Source organism: Schistocerca gregaria, chromosome 8 (assembly GCF_023897955.1).
Source record: "Schistocerca gregaria isolate iqSchGreg1 chromosome 8, iqSchGreg1.2, whole genome shotgun sequence".
NCBI lineage: Eukaryota > Metazoa > Arthropoda > Insecta > Orthoptera > Acrididae > Schistocerca > Schistocerca gregaria.
Window position 1 is genome coordinate 459,724,175 of NC_064927.1, and position 14,527 is coordinate 459,738,701.

The 14,527-nt window shown below is 39.3% G+C and overlaps 1 protein-coding gene across 4 annotated transcripts in view; it reads right to left on the reverse strand.

The window, feature by feature from the left end:
- Positions 1–14,527, reverse strand: part of LOC126284067 (protein angel homolog 2-like) — a 166,854-nt gene that overhangs the window by 41,321 nt on the left and 111,006 nt on the right. The gene's annotated exons all lie outside the window — the stretch shown is intronic.

A 14,527-nucleotide genomic window follows, 5' to 3' on the forward strand; every position in this document is an offset into this window, starting at 1 on the left:
GGCTCAGTCAGAGTCTTTCTTTGCAATTATTTTTGTTTCAAAATTTTGAACATTGCTGAAGCAGCAACTATTAAATCTGCACACTAAATGATAACAGCCAAACCGTTGCAGAATAAAGATTTATTGAAATTCTTGACCACGGTTTCTGTATATCTAAATATACCTTCATCAGAAGGTCTGTCTGCCTGTCTACAACTCAATGCCTCCTGATGTGTACCAATCTATCCATTCCACATTGTTAAACAATGAAAAATTCATGATGTAATGTAATAATATTATGAAAAAGAAGTTGCTACTCACCATATAGCGGAGATGCTAAGTCACAGACAGGCACAACAAAGAGACTGTCACAAATAAATAACGCTTTCGGCCATTAAGGGCTTAATCAACACTAGACGTACACACACACACACACACACACACACACACACACACACACACACACACGACTGCAGTCTCAGGCAACTGAAAAAATACTGAGCAGCGACACCAGTTCACCACAGGAGTGGCGACTGGGTGGTGGTAAGGAGGAGGCTGGAGAGGGGAGGGGGAGGGATAGTATTGTGGGATGGCAGACAGTGAAGTGCTGCAGGTTAGGCGGAGAGCCGTGGAGGAGTGATAAGTGGTGTGTGTGCGTGTGTAGGGAGGGGAGCAAAAAGACTGGGTGCTGTGTAGTGCTAGAATGAGAACAGGAAAGTATAACTTTTGGATATTTTGTGATATTGCTCAATAATACACTGTATGTAATTATTTTGTATGGAGATTTTCGTATGGCCAGTTCACCTAAGTATAAATATGAAGGGGGGGGGGGGGGGGGGGGAATGTGTACTGCAATTTTGATAAGTTGGTTTTTTGCCTGTGTACATTTTACACCCAATTTCTGGTGTCACTTTTGGTCATTGAATTGCCTCATTTAGCTATTTCTAATATCCATATGATCAATACAACAAGAGGGTAATGTGACGAAGCAAGCTGGGATAATTTTTACTTCCTTCTTGCTTTGCCATCTGCCTCCTTAAATTCGTTTTTTTTCACTTGTAATTAATTACAATTAACACACAAGTATAATCTGCATTTTCATAAAAGAGAAAGGTTGGCCCTACGTTTTAAGGAATATAACACCAGATCTAATGTTGTGCTTAGTTTTATGTACGTAATTGATTTTCTAATTTATTTTGACTATTCCTAGTTAATACTTTCATTATAGGGTGATATTAGTAATTGTTTCATAACTTAAATTCTATTGTTCACATTGTTGTTGCTGTGGTCTTCAGTCCAGAGACTGGTTTGATTCAGCTCTCCAAGCTACTCTATCCTGTGCTAGCTTCTTCATCTCCCAGTATCTACTGCAATCTACATCATTCTTAATCTGCTTAGTGTATTCATCTCTTTGTCTCCCTCTACAATTTTTACCCTCCACACTGCCCTCCAATACTAAATTGGTGGTTCCTTGATGCCTCAGAACATGTTCTACAAACTGACCCCTTCTTCTGGTCAAGTTGTGCCACAAACTTCTCTTCTCCCCAATCCTATTCAATACCTCCTCATTAGTTACGTGATCTATCCACCTTATCTCCAGTATTCTTCTGTAGCACGAAATTTCGAAAGCTTCTATTCTCTTCTTGTCCAAACTAGTTATCGTCCATGTTTCACTTCCATACATGGCTACACTCCACACAAATACTTTCGAAAATGACTTCCTGACACTTAAATCTCTACTCAATGTTAACAAATTTCTCTTCTTTAGAAACACTTTCCTTGCCATTGCCAGTCTACGTTTTATATCCTCTCTACTTTGACAATCATCAGTTACTTTGCTGCCCAAATACCAAAACCAGTCTACTACTTTAAGTGTCTCATTTCCTAATCTAATTCCCTCAACATCACCCGATTTAATTCGACTACATTCTACTATCCTCATTTCGCTTTTGTTGATGTTCATCTTTATATCTTCCTTTCAAGACAATATCCATTTCGTTCAACTGCTCTTCGACGTAAAACAAATATAAATTCTGTAATAATTGTAAACATTTGGACGAACAACTAACAGTATTCTTAAAGGATGTATTTGGCTCTATTGAAAAACATGTTAGCAAAGCCGGCTCTCAATTAATTCCCAAGTAATTTTCACTTTTGTCAAAAGTATTGGACATATGGCTTCATCACATCAGTCAAAAATTTTTACCTAAGGCTGTTGTATGTTTCATAGATTTTGATGAAGTAGTGATGACTTTCCTATATTTTGCTGTGTATTCATCGATTGTTTTTGAATGATCGGTCCAAAGAGTCAGTAGTCTCTTGTAAGCATAAATACACTGTTGGCAATAACTTTCCAGAAAGGGTTATAGTGTTCTGCACTGTGTACGAGTGGATTACTTTGTTCATATTCTGTTGTTTCACAAGAACTGCTTTTTCCTCTAAATGGTCCAGTGTTTTATCAGTGTTTATGACAAAATCCTTGTCATAACTTGGGATAAGAGCTAAACCAGGACTCAGAACTTGTCTGCAGCAGTAAGTATTTCTTTAGTAGTGGCAGTTTCACTGTATGATATAAATTTTGTAATTTTCATCTGACAAAAAGTTACACTTTCATTTGAACACTCTAACCTACATTTCCAAGGCTTTGAATTCCAAATTTGGCATTTGACTCATAACAGCAAGAGGCCACTGTTGTAAGTTCCTTGTGGCTACTTGTTTGTTGTAACTCAGCACTTCTATGAAGGAATCATATGTCAAGATATTAATTGTGTTATGTTTTCCCTTTCTGGATACCATTGTTTTTGACGAGTTGTTTCCAAATTTCTTTACATCTTGTTTCATCTTCAATTAGTGTGCTCCTTTTGTTTGCAGACTCCTCAAATTCTACTTTGGACGTGCTTTTTCAGGATTAACCTTCATTACCATGTAATTCGAGTGGAACAAAATCTGGGTCTTGTTTCATTTCCTTTCAAATGGTTTGTAGCCACGACCTGATGAAGAGTCACCCTTCACTTTTTCATATGCACCTCATTTGTTGACTTCTTCAAATCAAATCAACTTCTCATCACACCCAAAAGTGTTCTCAGATAAAAACTTCTGCTACTTTCTTGTGTATTTTGCTTCCAGTGTGAATGTATTCTTTGGTTATTACTGCACAACTTTCTGATGTGATTAGATTATTTTTGGCCAAAAGATTTAAGTTAAGCTGTTTCCAGTCATTGCTTCTATGCTTTGCTGTGGATGCTAGCATCATGTTGCTTCTGTTGTTCTATCAGTGTTCCGGGCACTTTAATATTTTCACTTATACTATCTGACATTTTTGGTCAGTTCAATATTTTTCACAGTATTCTCACAGCATTCTCAAAAAATTGATGTTACTTGGTTGAGAGCTAACAGGTGAATGAATGGGCTCTGTAGCTGGCTGATGGGCCAGTTTTACCTGCACTGAGGACCTATTTCTTGAATGGAGCCAACAGAATCTGCTCAAAGGTCAAAATTAAGCTAACACAATACAGAGACAAGTGCACCTTAATTATGATCCCTTCTAGGAAAGGGTTTTCAATCCCAAATTTTCCTTCACCTTTCCTCTTCATATCTTTTATGAAAATATTAATAAATACAATATATTGAGCATTATTTCAGTTTATTTTTCGTGCAAGGAATATTAAAGTTGAAAGTAAAGAAAAAAGATAAAAACATCCACATAGGGACTTGACCCCACAACTCTCAGATTACAGTTCTGTACTCTTTCCGTTGCACTAACCATAGCATGGAAACTACACTAATATAAATTGCTCACGCTCATCCATCCCATGTGAAATTGCATTTTCTAAACGCTTGGCCATCTGCAGCTTCCACTTCTGTTATTTCCATTTCTGGCCACGCCCTTCATATATCATAAGTCTGGACAAAATCGGTGATAACAAGTAGGTGTAGTCCCCTTATAAGTTATAAACAGTTAACGGAAGCATACACATTATAAATCAGTAAAATAAGCAGGCAAAAGGCATCGTAAATAGATAAAAAAGAGGCAATAGAGGACAAGAAGGAAAACTTTAAAGTGTGCTTATTTATTTACTACTCTGCACTATTTAGACAATCACACAATCATATTGTGTAACTTCACAGTTTCAAACAAAATAGTAATCTTACTTGACAGAAAATAAAAAGTTTCTTGAAAGCCTATGTGTTACAACCATCCTTGTATCCATTTGCTGCACACATGTATCACAGTCCTAACAATGTGTCCAGTGTGAATCAAAACCTCATATGAAAGCCCCAATTGCTAAAGACCAGTACTTCTGCTACCTAAATACTCACTGACATGCTAACGTCCTTAGTGGCAATAAAGTGAATTTGTGTAGTAGATTTCACAACGATTTTGTTGGGTGTTTCAACTAAGCTTGCTGTAACAGACTGCTAATCAAGCAACTGAAGGTGTAGTTGTGCCTACATGTGCATTGCCTTTCCGCTGTCTTAATCACTTGTCCTGGTACACTGTGCTAACCAATTACGATTTATTTGAGTGACTCTTACTGGCTGTTGTAATTTTTATGAACACTTGGATATGTGAAACAAAAATATGGGAAGAATATTATGAAAAGGAAGGTTGCTACTCACCTTATAGCGGAGATGCTAAGTTGCACATAGGCACAACAAAAAGACAGTAACAAATAAATAAAGCTTTTGGGCATTAAGACCTTCATCAACAACACACACACACACACACACACACACACACACACACACACACACACACACACACACAGTGAGCACAAGCAGTCTCAGGCTACTGAAACCACACTGCGAGCAGCAGCACCAGTGCATTATGGGAATGGCAATTGGGTGGGGATAAGGAGGAGGCTGGGGTGGGGTGGGAAAGGGGGGTAATATGGTGGGGGTGGCAGACAGTGAAGTGCTGCAGGTTAGACAGAGGGCTGGGGAGATTGGGGGGGGGGGGGAGAGGGGGAGTAGCAGGAAAGGAGAGAAGTAAAAAGACTGAGTGTGATGGTGGAATGACGGCTGTGTTGTGCTGGAATGGGAACAGGGAATGGGTTGGAGGGGTGAGGACAGTGACTAACGAATGTTGAGGCCAGGAGGGTTATGGGAACGTAGGATGTATTGCAGGGGGAGTTCCCACTTCTGCAATTCAGAAAAGCTGGTGTTGGTGGGAAGGCTCCATATGGCACAGGCTGTGAAGCAGCCACTGAAGTGAAGAATGTTGTGTTTGGCAGCGTGTTCAGAAACAGGGTTGTCCACTTGTTTCTTGGCCTCAGTTTGTTGGTGGCCATTCAAGTGGACAGACAGCTTGTTGGTTGTCAAGATCACATAGAATGCATCATAGTGGTTGCAGCTTAGCTTCTAGATACATTCCATTGTACATCACCAACTATCCTTGCCAATACTTGGTGAAATGCTGTGTCACATTTGATTTACTGTCAAACTGTGCAATGAGAAAATCTTTTATGAATGTAAACCAAGTGCATTGCCCTGTAGAAACTTTAAAACAACCATGTAATTACAAAAATGTGGCATTTGTAATGTGTGCAAGATGTTGATAAAATTACTGCTTCCCCTGTCTTTATGATTAATATCACCCCAGCATATGTAAATCACCAACTGTAAAATAAAGAAAGCATATAGTCAATCAACCACTTGTGGCAATGAGTATATAATTCCTGTACTGGTTGCAATGAGTATATAATTCCTGTACTGGTTGTTTCTGTTTACATGTTAGCACCAAAATTGCATGTATTCAGAGTGTTGTCTGTCACACAGCTTGGTGTCCATATCTGTATTGCTAAGGATGATATACAATTGATATCAATGGGACACTGCAAAAAGGAAGGGACTGTCACTATCAATTTGTTGTGTCTTCACAAAATACAGAACACTATATGTTGCTTAGTCCACTACTGTCTGCTGACAGTGTGGTTGAGAGAGACCATTCTTACAAACAGTAAGGGTATGGTAACATTAAGGAACTAGCTATGATAGCAAGTTTATAAATGGCTAAAACAAAATTTATAGTGTATGTTCTAGACAAAGGCCATATGTTAAATTCTTCATACAGCTAAGAACTGAAAGAATAGGTAAAAGAGACTTCTAAAAACATCGACATTCATTTGATCAAGGAAATATATGCATACATAAACACGAACAATATTTAGAAGGCAGTACACAATGACTTTTTACTGCATCTTTTAAATCTCGTTTTCCTTCCAAGTGCCAAATAGCATACCAGACTATTTTTCTCCTTAAATACAGCTGACTTTACTGTTGATACAATTTTCACTAAAAATCACACAATCTAAATAATCTTTCTGCTAAAAGGTATTTGGTCTCTTATGTGAGAACACTAGTACAAAAAATATAAAGCCCTCATGCAAGCTTCACAATGTGTAACAGAAACAAAGCAATCTATAAAATGAAGATTAAGGAATATAAAACCTGTTACAGTAACACAGAGCAGAATAAGAATTGGTTAACGATGCCACTATCTCTCATTTCTGCACAAGAACAGTCTTCAGCACCCAGGATTTCAGAATTCTGCAATCAGCACAATCAATTAGTCACTGAGGTGGTTGACCCAACTGTAATGTGGTCGGTGATTGATTCACACACCAGTATGTGACACGCAACCTCCATGAACAGTCAAGATGGTCTTTATCTGTTAGGAATGACCACAAGTTGATGATGATGATGAAGACAGAATTTCAACCCAAGCAATTCAAGCAATTGACAGATAATGCTGAGTCTGCCGGTAGCATTATATGGTGATTTTTTTTTTAATTACCAGATGCTGCAGGAATATATCCTTTATCCTTTAATCCCACAATGAAAGTGACTTACGGAACAACCGAACTATAAAATCTAAACAAGATCGGAGATCGTCATCTGCTCTAGCATATTTTCTACACAGTTGGCAATAACAACCAGAGACTAGCATGGTCCTCCTGTGGCTTAAGAAGGGGAGCTATTATTAATTCCAACCCTAGGTCAGAATATTGAACCCTTCTGTAGTTAATTAAAGAGAAACAGAAGGGGGATTACTTTGGAGTTTTTGGTTGCAGCATGTCATACTGGCTAAAGACTACCTCAACAGCAGCATGGTGAGCTACAAATATCATGGTAAGGTGATTATAAGACTTCTTCAGTCTTGGAATGAGAATTAATTCTCCCTGCATTCTTTATAGTTCTGAAGTACACAACAAAACTCATGCATCAGTTGTCATGGAATTATAACACCACAGTGTGCGTTATTTCACTTGGTGTGACTGAGAATCCTGTTGTTCCGAATGGCAGCTAATGAATGTCAATTTCGCACCTTAAATTAGAGATTTTATGTGTCGTAATAAGTAGAGGAATGTATCACCTGATATACTTTGGTGATAATGAGCAGATTTGCTAATCAAAATGTACAGTATGTAATGCAAAGGGATGACACTCAATTCGACAGTATTAACACACTGGACCCAAATCCTGCATGTCAATGAGCAAAAGGTGAAAAAAGGTGCTGGAGGAAACGTTTTAGTTTGGGGGCAGACGAGATTTGGGCCATCACGGCCTGAGTACAACAGCATGCTTCTAAAACGGGGTTGGTGACACATGGCAAGAGGGACAACGAAGGCACCAGGCGATACATCGAGGAGACCAAGTATTGGGCCGGCACTGCCTGCGATGCAGAAATTCTTCAGAAATTTGCGTTGGGGAATTTCCAGATGGATACATACAGACCAGCGACGTAGCTGAACATGTGAAATGCTCATGGTACACTCTTGATGTACACATGTACTTTTAGGTGTCAGGAGCAGGCACAAAGTGTCCAAGGAGCAGGCACAAAGTTTCAGATTGGCTGAAATATACTCTGAAGGAGTAGAAAGGGGCAATATTTCGAGGCAGTTTAAAGGTATGCCCTTTGCGATTGGCAGAGGTAGTTTCCACAAGATGAAAGGAATGATCCAAATTGTGTTGAAAAAGCTGTGACGTGAAGCACGAAAGGACACAGGTGGGGGACAGTTTGCTACGAAAGACAGAAGATCAAAAACTTCAAGGACTCTCTTCTGAACCAGCACCAAGTGTAGAACAGGGTGCATCACATTCTGTATGGCACCAAAAGAGGAATTTTGTGTGAACACTGCATTCATTTTGGCTGACATTTAGCTAGAAATTAGCTTAAGACTCATTGAGCTCCGATAGCAGAGAAACGAAACAGCCACGTAGTTAATTGTTCTTACGAGAACTGAGAGGGCATTGAAGTATACATGTTACACAATCTACGTACATGTATATCATCATATTTTCCAAACTAGGGATGGGGGCATGTTTTATCGCCTAACAAGAAATATAGGACAGTCACAGCTGATAAATTCAGCAAAGATTTTGGTAGCTTTTTATTGGATTTTCAGAGGGTGAGAGGAGCCATGCAGCCGACAGCACATCACAGCTAAAATGTAATTGCCACTGGCAGAGGCCTAAACTTGTTGGTTCACCAGCTGCGGCTACTGTGAACTTGAACAACCTTGAGTAATCTTTTGTTCATCTTGTCACAAAAACTAACTATCCTCCGTAGACTTGACTGTCTTCCTGAATAGTACCAAATTTAGAACTGGATTTGTTGTAATATTCGCCAACTTTACAGTGTAGTAGTAGTAAGAATAATCTTGTATACAACCCTCTATTTAAATCTGATATTATTGTGTTCATGGTTATTTGTGCTAAAGAGGACGTAATGTGTTACCTTGACACTGTAATGTCACAATCTACTTATGGGGGAGGCCTTCGTTTTCAGAATTTTGTGGTATGTTCTAGAGCCTTAAAACTGACAACAGTTCATATAACAACACTGCTTTATAGTGGTTGGGATAAGGGCCTTATTGCTGAAGGTTGCAAGTTCAAATCTCTTCAGGTGCTTCGAAGTTGCTTTTGCTTTTAAATAGTTGCCAAACTGACTCTGATCATTATTTTTATTCAATTAATTGGTTTAAAAGATTTTTTTTTGAAAATGCTAATCCTTTATCATCATTTTAATCACCACATGAAATTTTACATTTACGCTTATTTTTTTCCTGTCTTTTTTTTTTTTATCTGGGATCTTTGTGCATGTGGTTTTAAATATCTTTTTGTACTGATCTGGATATAATTTCTTTCCTTTGATCATCTTATATTCCTGACCACTTTATTGCATTTATTATTTGTATCCCTCATTTTGAGCATTTATTTATACTCCCTTCTTTCGTTTAAATCTTCGTCTGTGTTATTTATCCATAGTGCAAAGCAATTTACATTTTAAATGTCTGTATGAGGATTAGCATCCAAAAAATGAGCATCTTGTCAGCCAATATAAACATATTATTTTGCCATTTGCTTTTACCAACAGATCAGCACTCTTCAAACATTTCAATACAGTGACAGATAGATAAAAACAATTAAAGCCACGATGCACGATTCCAAATCAGATAAGAATGATAGAAAGAAAAAATAAGATCAAATGACAAAGTTAACATAAGGTGATTGAATAGAAAAAAAATTTACTCACCTAGTGGAGGCAGGAGAACAAAGATATAAAGGTACTACAATTTGATAGCTTTCGGAGCCAGTGGCCCCATCATCTCTTTTGAGTTGACGGGGAAGGTAGAAGAGTGAAGGAAGGGAAAGGACTGGTGTGTTTTACGAGACTTTCCAGATAGGAAGAGAAAGAAAAACTGATCGTCCTTTCCTTCTCATTCTGTCTGGTAAGCCGTCCTGACCCAGGATTCTGGGTGACATATCCAAACTCTAGTGCTTTTCCTAAACCTCATCAGTCCTTTTCCTTCACCCCTCTTTCTTCCCCTTTGAACCTTCTGTCAGAACAAGGAGTCACTGGCTCCAAAAGCTAGCAGAATATGTGCGTCTTCCTGCTGCCAGTGGTGAGTAGTTTTTTTTTATTTATCCAATTACTTATATCTTCAATTATGTAAAGTTAATATAATGATTAAACTGATATGACAAAGGATTAGAAATTAAAAGAAAATACATTTAATCTAAATAATTGGACAAAATGATCAAAGTCACTTTGGTTACTAAATAACAACAATAACAATAATGATTAATATTACTTTTATTTAAGTACCTAATGAGATTCGAATCCACTGTGAAACAATGCCACTCGATGTAATACCGTCAATTTTAAGACAAATTTATGAAATATTTTTTTCCATCACTTACTCACAAATGAGGATCCACAGGGTAAATGGTTGCAGGGTGGGATACCTGGGATATTAACCTACATCACCGTATAGATTGTTTCCAGAAGTTGATCCCATCCCTGGGGACATCTCCTTCTGAGAGGGGAAAAAAGCATGTAATGTGGTGGTAAGGGTGACAAGATGAATTGATGTGTGTCACTGAATAACATCTACATACATAACAGCTAAGACCCATAGCACAAGGGTTTCAAAACCTGTCTCTTTGAGATGGACAAAGATCTTCCTTGAGCTAGGACTTTCAGCTTCTCCAAATGAGCTCTGAACCCTTTAAGTTCTACATTACATCTACATGCATGGATCGCAAGCTACCATATGGTGTGTCGCAGAGGGGTACCTTGTACCGCCACTAGTCATTTCCTTTCCTGTTCCACGTAACTGCAGCAAGGAAAAACATGACTGTCTACATGTCTCTGTATGAGCCGTTATTTCTTGTATCTTTGTGATGCTTACACAAAATGTATGCAAGTGGCAGTAGAACTGATCAGTAGTCAGCTTTAAATGCCGTTTCTCTAAATTTTCTAAACAATGTTCCTTGAAAAGCACTTTGCCTTCCCTCCAGGGATTACCACTTGAATTTCTGAAGCATTTCTGTAACACTTGCACATTGTTTGAACCTCCTGGTATCAAATCTAGCAGCCAACCTCTGAACTGCTTTGATACCTTCCCTCAATTCAAAGTGGTACCAATCCCAAACACTCGAGCATTACTCAAGAATATTTTGCACTAGTGTCCTGTATGTGTTTTCCTTTAGAGCTGAACCACAGAACCAAAGTCTATGTGACTATGTCAAGCAGGACACTACTAATGCTGTATCTGAACATTATGGGTTACTTTTTCCTACTCATCCACATTAACTTAAATTTTTTTTCCATTTAGAGCTAGCTGCATCATCTTGTATCCTCCTACAGTCATTCAACTTCCGACACCTTACTGTACACCATAATATCATGAGCAAACAATGAGACTGCTGCCCACTCTGCCTGCAGTCCTATAACACTTCCTGGGGCACCCTTGACAATACCCTTGTCTCTGATGAACAGTCACCGTTGAGGACAACACACTAGGTTCTATTACTTAAGAAGTTTGAGTCACTCGTATATCTGGGAACCTATTCCATATGCTCATACTTCTGTTAACAGTCTGCAATGTTGCACCATGTCAAATGCTTTCTGGAAATCTAGAAATATGGAACCTGCCAGTTGTCCTTCATTCCATAGCTTGCAGCATACCATAAGAGAAAAGAGCAAGCTGAGTTTCGCACAAGCTACACTTTCTAAAACCAAGCCGATTCACGGACATAGGTTACTTGGTCTCAAGAAAATTTATTGTGTTTGTAATGAGAATATGTTCAAGGATCCTGCAGCAAAGCAATGTTAGGTGTATTGGTCTGCAATTTTGTTGTTCTTACAACTACAAACAGGAGGCACCTGCACTTTTTTGCAGTCACTTGGGACTTTGCAATGGGCGAGAGCTTTTTGACAAATGCAAGTTACGTCCATTATAATTATCCAGGCTGTTATGCCGTGGTCGGTTGATGAATTCTGTGTCGATTCCCGTTTCGTCTCCGCACCAGGATTCGAACCACCACCCACAAGAGAAGCGGGGTGTTATGAAGACGTTAGCAGACAGAGCTAGAAATATTTGTGAACCTGAGTTGCTCGACGCTGAGATGGACATTTCCACAACGCACTAATGATGAACGGATATTCGTCCGCCGAAATAAAAAGTGTGTTGAGGCAGCCACGCAGAAATCATACTGACGTACAGGCTGCTGCAAAATCTAAGAGTTTCCTGCCATTTGTTAAAAAAAATAATGGAAAGAATAGGGAGGATCTTGATGAAGTGGAATATTACCATAATTTACAAGCCCAGCAGGAAGATGCAGGAATACCTTAAGCCTGCCAAGGATGCTCGCAAACCATTGGAAAAAGCTGGAGTGTATAGGATCCCATGCAGCTGTGGAGATGTTTATGTGGGTACCACTAAAAGAACTGTTTCTAAACATTTGGAAGAGCACAAGGGAAATTGAAGAAGAGGAGAAACAGAACAATCAGCTGTTGCGGAGCATGCTTTCCAGCCAGGGAACCACAATATTCATTTCGAGGAGACGCAAGTACTAGCGGCCACAAGCGGATATTACGAAAGGCTCTACAGGGAGGCAAACGAAATCGCTAAACACCCAAATAATTTCAACCGAAAGGAGGAGGGCGTGAAATTAAGCGGTATATGGATGCCGGTGTTAAAGAAGATGTGTACCACCTGTCCACTACTGGGTGATGGCAACAGCGATCGACAGCGACGGACAAACCTCAGATTTTACAGTAGCCTGTACGTCAGTATGATTCCTGCGTGACTGTCTCAACACACGTTTTATTTTGGCGGACGAATATCCATTCATCATTAATGCATTGAGGAGATGTTCCATCTCAGTGTCGAGCAACTCAGGCTCACAAATATTTCTAGCTCTGTCCGCTAATGTCTTGATAACACTCCGCTTCTGTTGTGGGTGGTGGTTCGAATCCCGGTGCAAATAACAGTCCACGTGCATGGGTTTGAGGTATACTGAGTGGCCCAAACTACCATTTTCCTTTCCTCAATGTGCTTGTGTTTAGAAATGATCGAGGGCGACGGACAGTGGCCAATTGCACTGACATTTTCAAAACACATGACATCATGCCGCGGCGCGGGAGTGCACGGACACGCAATTTAGTGGCAGTCAGTAGTGAGACAGTGGGTGTGTTGGACCTTCCATCAAGCTACGGACCCTCTTGAAGATGTCTCCCGCAGTCGGAGACGAAACGTTGGGAATTGACACACAATTCATCAAATGACCACGGCATAACAGCCTGGATAATTATAATGGACATGACATTTCCAGCCGTGAAAGTCTACATTTTAGTATCAAATGCAATTTAGGTAAGAGGCCAATGCCACAGAGTACTCTCTGTAAAAACAAACTGGAATTCCATCTGGACCTGGTGACTTATTTGTTTTCAGCTCTTTCAGTTGTTTCTCTACACCAAGAATGCTTATTACTATGTCGTCCATACAGGAGGCTGTTTGTTGGCCGAGTGACAGTATGTCTGTATGGTTCTCCTGGATGAACGATTTCTTAAATGTGAAATTTAAAACTTTGGCCTTTGTTTTACTAACTTCAACTACCACAGCAGATTGGTCAACAAGTGATTGGATGGAAGCCTCTGGCACACTTATCAATTTTACACAGGACCTGAATTTTCCCGGCCTCTCAGCTGGATCCTCTGTTAAGGTATGATGGTTGTAATAGTTGTATGCTTCACGCACAGGTATTTTCACTTCTATTAACCTTAATTTGCCACTTGTGTGTCCTCTTTTGAACCGAGGGTGCAACAGCTTCTGCTTCCTCAGCATTTTCCAAATTGCACTGTTAAGCCATGCTGGGTCTTTTCTGTCCTTAACCAATTAACCAGGTGCATAATTCTCCAGCTCATGATTTACAATCTCACGGCTGTAATTCCTCTACATCCATCTTACTGGAAAAAAATGATGTCAGTTCACTCTCTCGTGTGAGGTGCTAACAATTGCTTATCTGTTCTTTCTAGCAGAAACACTTGCACTCTCCTAAGCTTCTATACTGATTTATTAACTCTTGTAACCAAAGTTGCTATAATGACATCACGATCACTAATTCCTGTTCCCCCCTCCATCAAAAGTGCACATTTTTCTCGTTTTTTCTTAGCATAGATTCGACAATCTTGGTCCCATGGGGGTTGTTTCTTTAGAGACTTTAGTCCATTTATAACATATGCTTTAACTCACCACGTTAACATGCTACAGTTACAAGTGCATTAGGTGTTAGATTATGTATTTCTAAAAACTGTATATTTAAGAGAAACTTTCATAAATACACTGACTTCATAATTAACATTATTTATCTAATATGTATGTGATGCATGAGCAGGAATCAGATCACAAAGCAAAAATTATAATGGATGGTGTGTCTTGTAACAGCCTTCATGTCACTATGTAGCATCTGTCACCAATTAAGTAAGTGGTCTCTGTAAATATAAATGAAACAGGAACAACAACATATGTTTCAGTTGCTGATATGATGGAAACAGGATTACATGCGTTTCTGAGGAGAAGAAAGCTAGACAAGTCTGCATATTAAGCTGTCACAGATATCAGCAATGCATGCACTGTCTCCAGGACATTGTGCATTGAGGTCAATATAGGCACTGTCTGGGGAGGGGCGTGGGTGGAAGGGAGGTGGAAGGAAGTGTAAGGGAGAGAAAGAGAAAGAGAAAGAGAAAGAGAAAGAG